The 7,511-nt window shown below is 43.8% G+C and overlaps 1 long non-coding RNA gene across 1 annotated transcript; it reads right to left on the reverse strand.

The window, feature by feature from the left end:
* Positions 1-3,277: 3,277 nt before the first annotated feature.
* LOC142777332 (uncharacterized) lies at positions 3,278-7,208 on the reverse strand. The gene is made up of 2 exons (XR_012888038.1): positions 7,036-7,208; positions 3,278-5,530 (listed from the first exon to the last, which is right to left on the reverse strand). It is a non-coding gene; the product is annotated as an uncharacterized LOC142777332 (long non-coding RNA).
* Between the last annotated feature and the right edge of the window lie 303 nt (positions 7,209-7,511).

Below are 7,511 nucleotides of genomic sequence, written 5' to 3' on the forward strand. Positions count from 1 at the left end.
GCACTCTCCTCCTAACTCCTGAGTGTCATTTGATATACACTCTACCATTGCCTGGTTTTCCTCTCTGGCCTTTGCTTCCATCCACAAATACACCAAACCAAGGAGTGTTATCTGGCCAGCTACTTTCCCTCTTAACCATAAATGTGCCATGCATCCCTGCTTGACTCTTTGCCAACCATGCTCTTATGTATGAATGCACCAATTCCAACCCCATTTTTGCTGCCTTCTTTTCTATTGCATTATTCCCATGCGTATTCCGGATTGCAAGGTGGTTGCTTCATGTCTCGAAGATGTGTCTCCACAACCCCATATACCATCAGCTCCTCCTGCCTCAACTGCTCTTCTATCTCTTCCCACTTTACCCTATTCCTGCCACCCTGCATGTTAATATAGCCTACGTCTGACTTAGCTCGGCCCTTGTGCTTACGTCGATTTCTTCTCCCACGAACGCTATGTGGCTTGAATATCTGTGCCCCTTTAGAACCATCTTTGGCTACACTGTTGGCCTCAGGGCTCTGGATCCCCCTAAAAAAGCTGTGGCTTGATTACCCATTCTATTACCGACCCTCCTGCCCATCGCACCACTATAGTGAATGCCATCCTGTGCAAAGGGGCGAGCGCCGGGCTCGTACACGTCTTGGTTTACTTCCATTACGCTGTATCCGAGTTGCCGGCTCATACCCTTGATCACACAGTTGGCCTCCACTACCCTCCTTTCAATCCCACGAGACTGACCCCAGACCTCTGGGACTGTGCATATACCCACATGCACACTTCCAGAGGCTTCTCGGAGCTTACGCATGCCATCCTCTAACTGTCTCTGAAGGTTATGATCCTTGCCTTCAACACATCATTAAGTTCAGCATGAATAATGACGAGATTCTCGCCCTTCATGCTGTTCTCTACAACCTTCTAAGCTTTGGCCAGAGCATCCACCATGCTCTTCCCTGACTGGGCCTCCACCCTGACTCTCGCATCTTCTTTCACTGTCTTGAAGACGCCATCCTTTACCCTGACCACGATAGAGCCCCCCCCCCCCACCAGGACCCTTCTTCGCTCCACTCGCTGGCTTCCTGTTTGTGATGGCGCCCCTGTTTGCTTCACCTGTTTCTATCTCTGCCGTCTGTCGTGTGTTTCTGCCCTGCTCGAAGACTGCTGCGCCACAGAGCTGTATGTTCTCGGAGCCTCCGTGCTGTGGCCAGACACTGCGGCCCCCTGACCTCCCTTCTCGCCTGTTCCTTCCCGCCTGTCGCCTTCTCCGCTACCCTCGCCTTCCGTCTCACACCGCTCGGGGCCGGGCAAGGCGCCCTTAGCTCCTTCACCCACTGCTCGAGCTCGGTCCGCCCTTCCCGTTCTTTTCGAAGGTCACCCATCATTTGCTCTTATAGGCTCGCGGTAGCCTCCTCCCACTCACGCGACGCTCCGAGCTGTTTTTGGAGTTCTATTCTCTGCCCCCGTTCCACCCTAAGCTCCCCCTGAAGCCCCTTGATGCTAGTCTCCATGCGCTGCACGGCCGCCTTCAGTGCCTCGCACAACCTGCACACAAAGCTCGCCTTCTGCGAGTCGGCCAAACTCGAGAATTCTGCCTCGTCCAAGTAGCACCAGCGCTTACATTCTTCGCACTGCACCAGCTTACTCTCGCCCGTGGTTTTCCTAGCCTCCTTAGCCATCGCCCGCCCGACCCGGGCCAAGCGCCCGACAGCCCTAAGCTCAACCCTAATCCCGCTATCTAGCCGCCTCCGCTAACCCTCCTACCTCAACAACTGTTAGACGCTGCCACCCAGCCCGCACACACACGTGTTCAGTTTTGCTAGTAGACTCTCACTAGGTCCCCTTCGTGTTCGGCTCTAGCTGTTTAACAACTAACCGGGCGCCCCGAACTTTTTCAAAACAGCCGCCTACCCCGTTCACGTGGTCAACATCACTGCAACGTTACCTGTGTCCCACACCTACAGTACTCGCAACGCAAGTTATTGATTAGGATAGAAAAAATACTAGTGTTCACAAACACAAAGAAATAAAGGAAAACTTATCTCTTGTTGTGCGCTGCTTCTGCACCAACAGACCCGCTCGCCTTTGCACGACCTGTTTGCACCAACGACCAACGACCCTACAAGTTTAAAAAAGCACCTCCAAACAGTTACCACCGCGCGCTCAAGAAAACTATGTTTCCAGCCGGGATGACAGCCGCCACCCAATGGGCATGTAAACACCGATGAACGTCCACTGCACAACCGCTTCCGGATGTTTTGGTCGTCCACAAATCGCCGATGGGCGTCCAGCGGACATCCGCATTACTCTAAGGCGCATACTAATTGGCGGTCCATCGGGAGTCCTGCGGGTGTCCAGGTCAGATATGCGGATGTTCAACGGACATATAGGCCGTTTTATAGTACTATTGTTTTTGTAACGTAATCTCTACTAAATAAGCATTGGGTAAATCAAAGACAATTATTGGGCACCTAGTCGACCATTCATTTTTATTGATAATGCCCAATTGGTGCAGCTGGTCATATATGATAGAAGAGGTTCGGGGCAAACAAAAGAACAAACAAAACACAAATGGTGCTTGTCTTGTCTCGTTCACTTTCTTTTGGCAACGAGACAAACACCATTCGTATTTTATTTGTTCCCGTGTTTGTCTTTGCACCGCACCTGTTCTATCTATATGACCAGCTGCACCAATCAAGCATTGTACATAAAAATGAATGTCCAACTATGTGTCCAATATTGGTCGGTGATTTACCCAATGAATATCTGGTGGAGTTCGCACACCACTTCCCATGAGAACTTACTAACTATAACATTTTTCACAATTTCACATTTAACTAAATTTTTCGCATTTATTTATTCATACAAAAGAACATGTTTCTGTGCATTGCAAACTGCTATATTGCATCTGCCAATAATTGAAAAGCATCATAACTTATGGCATCACATTTCCCCGAGGCAGCGTGAGGACGCAAACTGTATGTCTCCAAGATGTAACGATTTGGCCGCCGACTTTCTTTCTCCTCATAGCATCCGTCATGTATGTGTCCCATCTGTTACCGTCCCGTATGTATTTGATATGTAACCATCTGGTAAGCCTTCTAACTGCCATAACTTTGCTACCATGTTTATGTCTACTCAAGTATGTGTATTGTATGTGTCCTATAAGTAGCCTAGCTACGTTTATGCAGAACCGAAATTAGGCCAGTTGATAGCCTGTATCGTACTGCATAATGGACACTGTTATAAATGAAATGTATATCAACAAGTATATGAAACTGTACAATTATTTATTTATTTTTATTGACACTGTACAGTTTAGAGTATTTTACAGGCAATATTCGAACAAGTAACGTACATCAGCTGGTGGTTGAAGACAAATAAGATAAACAGATCAGATTTAACCCAATGAAGCTTGAACATATCATCATCATTGTAAACGTTTGTATTTCTTCAACACTTTTTAGCTAATTGCGAGTACATTCATGTCTCAAAAACACAAAAACATATGTTCTACGTAAGAGACTCATCGCGACAGTTACTTCTGACCAGAAAACTCTTTTCAAGGCTTTCGAAACACTATGGAGAGTATACTTATATAAGCTTTGCACACCCAAATTAGCCATCTGTTGTATAATACGTAAAGTTTATCACAGTGACTTGTTGGGCTTTATAGGCTAGTAACAAGTGTGTGCATCCTTACAGAGTATAAAAGACGGAACAATCATAACGTCAGAACTAACTCACGTGGCAATCAATAAATATTAGAATAAATTAGGGATTTGATAGCATAGTAAATTACGAATGTGACAAACGCCATCAGCACACTAGCAGAGATACCTGGTTGGCAACAAACTGCAGTAATTAGCATCCATCATTGAAAGCAACACTACAGCTCACAACCAGCAGTACCCTTAATGTAACCCTTGACTGCTGAACTGAAGGCCGCGGAATCGAACCCCGGCTGTGGTGGCCGCAATTTTCATCGAAAAAGATAGGCTTGAGTTAGGCATAGGCGCATTTCCCAGGCAGTCAAAATTTCTGAAGTCTTTCACTATGGCATCCCTGATAATCATATATTGTGGTTTTGAACACGTCAAACCCCGCAATTAGAATTCCTGTTAAATATTACACAAAATGATGCAAGCAAATATTATCATGTAGTTTTAAAAATGTCACTACTCCCCTTTTAATCTATGGACTTAAATTACAATATTCCAGAATGCCTTCTGTCAGTTATCATTAACAATGTCAAACATGGTTAAGTATCACTAACATATCACACATGGTTAGGTATTCGCAAAGTTAGGTATGATTAAGTATGAATGTAGGGAATCACTTGATTGCATTTATGGCATTAAATTCCAGAAGACAATAAACTAATGTTACAAAAACATGATAAAATAAAATATTTAGCTAATTTTAGAATGAAAATAAAATCATTGACCTACTACTGACTTATCACAATGCAAAAGGTTCATATTTAAAATTGACTAATTACACACGACACACAAGTCTTGAGGGCACCTTACTAAGTAGATTTTGAAAAAAAAATGTACGCTGTAAAAAACTTTGGAATCAGCGCTGACACATTCAGATATGTGTTTTGTACTTGCATTAAAATTCATGCCTAAGAATAGAAAACAACCTTTTTAGATAAGTTATGTCTCCAGGGGGACTCTAAGTAAGACAATAATGCTGTCAGCTGCCTAATAAACTAAGAATAACAAAATTTTGGTGGCTACAATAAGTGGGTATGTTTGCACAGAAAAGTTTGTGACAGTTGTGTTTCTACACAATCCCACTTCTTCGAGCATGTCTATGTTCCGATATATCCCGCTCCGAAGTTCAATTGTGCTTTTCATCATGACACATGCAAGGCAGTGAGGATCAGTAAACTATTACTCCCTTGTGGGACGAGCAGTCACTGCCAGCTATCACCAGCTGGTAGTAAGAGGGTAACCATTATGATGTTTGCCTATGGCTTCAACCCATGTTCAGACTATACGCGGCCCATCAAGGAGTAGTAGCTGTGTGCTAGTGCTCACTGTCCTGCATGCGTAATGATGCAAGCCGCAGCTAAACTCACTTGCAGGATATCTAAGCACAGGCATGCAAAAATTTTTGGATCTATGCAGAAATGTGACTGGCTCAACATTTTAATACATGCACAGGGGCCTGTTGCAGTCTTTAATAGGCTCAATATTGCATCTTATTCAACGGCACGGCTGACATAATAAGTATTGTTGCACATTGTGTCCCCCTGAACACATAGCTATCAGGAAAGGTGGCTTTTACACACATAACTTACAGCACTGACTTTTTCAAATAAAAACAAAGGGCTCAATTTTGAACATCGTGAATATGCGAGCTACTTGAATAAAGCAACCAGGTGGCTCAGTGAAGTTCCCTTTTCATAGGAAACAGAAGCCATGCGCAGCTGTTGTACATCTGCAGCCAACGTTTCTACGAGCTACCACTGATGACAGGCTTGTCCAGAATTCTTTCGCACTCAGTGTGCACAAGGAGCATGCATATGCTGCGATGGAAACACAGAAAAAAACAATTTAGTGACATGAGTCTCAGTGGCAAAACTACAATTTTTCAGTCTTTTAAAATGATTTGGAACAATGTGTCTTAATCTAGCAGGACGTACACAAACTAGAGATGTTACAAGATAAACTTTCTTGATGTTCTTGGCGAACACAGTAGCAACCTTATAAAATATATGCCATTTCCACATCACAGATGTGTCAAAACCATGCTTATAGCACTCGTGCATAGTGCGTTGACATGCAAATTCAATTATACCACAACACACACATGATGGTATGCCATTTCATCAATTATCCACAGCAGGTAACATATTTAATATAAAAGATGAATTTGACTTCAAATGCAACTAACGTAGCTTTCTTCAAGCTGCTCACATTGGAACGATTATATCTATAATGCAAGATATTAATGTCACTAAATTACTATTGTTTGCTGTTAAACTATGGTTATTAGTTTAAATGATTCTTGTTGGCTAAAAATGCAGTACGCCTCACTTAAGCACCACAGGATGTCTAATAAAAAAAACGTGGAAGTAGGTTTAGCAAGGTTTCAACCCTAAGGTTGGGCGAAGTGCATACAATATTTATTAAACCAAAACAAAATAACGAAATCCAAACATAGTGGAAACAAGCAGAGTAAATGCTGTGGTGCTCGAACTCTTGGACTAATGACCGAATTTGTGCTCGCACAGTAAGGTATGGCGATTCGGCCGCATTTAGCTATAAAATATTCGTTCGAAAATTCAGTTCACGTTTAACGAATAGCTTAAAATGCACGGGCTGTGGCCACATCAGGCAATCTATGTTGCAGGTGTATACCGCAAGTTCGAATTTTACTAAACGAGCTGCATGAACACCTAAGCGTAAGACAACCTTTGCGAGCCCTACCTAAGACGATGGAACACGCTGCACACGAACACGCATCAACTAAAGTATATCACGGTAGTTTATAAAGACACGTGCCAGCGCGGATGCACACACCGGCATACATTCGGCCACTCGCGAGGAAAAAAACTTCTCTGATAGTAGTCATAACGAATAACAATTAGTAGCTGTTTAAAGTAAAACGTACAGCGCATGAAACTGCCGTGGCCACGTTCACTTCGATAGCGCACAATAAATTTGGCGGGCTTACGCGCCCTATCCATGATTAACACCTAGAGATAACAAACGCCCCAAAATTATTAAACAAAAATAGAGGTCACTTGTGAGCAGGGCCCCTCCAACACCACTGTGGGCGCCATCTCAACTCAGCTCAAATCTGCCGCCGGATTCCCGCTGCGTGTGCATGCACTCCCTGGTTCACACTCCATGCAAAAGAAAAACTCGTCCATGCTTAGGTTCGCACAACCTAATCTTTACCCTGAATAAATGCTACAGACAAACGGGCTCGCCACGTACACAAAAGCTCACTTATCATGCACATGGTACGAAAAACGTGGCGAACGCGGTGGTAACAGAGCGTCGACATTATCAATGTGGTACATACCTGGCGAGTGCTCCACGATACGAAGCCACACGTCCTCGCTTGAGTGTAGCGCATATTCGTAATCAGCAGCACTTGCAGAACACAAAACACGAACAAAGAACGCAAGCACACTTCACACACGAGAGAAATCGACTCAAACACAACCCTTCAAGAGGTGGTCAGGCGGTCGTCAGTCTGGCAGTGAATAACACGTCCAAACAAGTAAGGCGGTTACGGCCGCGCAGACGCACACCGAATTTGCGCATCCTAATTTCTTAATGCTAACAAAAGAGGTTTGTTATGACATTAAAATATGTAAAATATAAATACATATAAACTGCATAAATACATAAAGCGTATAATAATTTGACTTTTAAAAGAAAAGAAACGTGAAATTAAACGCGCGAAATTTGAAACTTCTATTCAAGGTACACACTAAACGCAATACGGAACAAACAAATGAACAACAGCGGTAATAACCACCACAAAAGATTCAT

The sequence above is a fragment of the Rhipicephalus microplus genome, chromosome X, assembly GCF_043290135.1.
Source record: "Rhipicephalus microplus isolate Deutch F79 chromosome X, USDA_Rmic, whole genome shotgun sequence".
In the NCBI taxonomy this organism is placed as follows: Eukaryota; Metazoa; Arthropoda; class Arachnida; order Ixodida; family Ixodidae; genus Rhipicephalus; species Rhipicephalus microplus.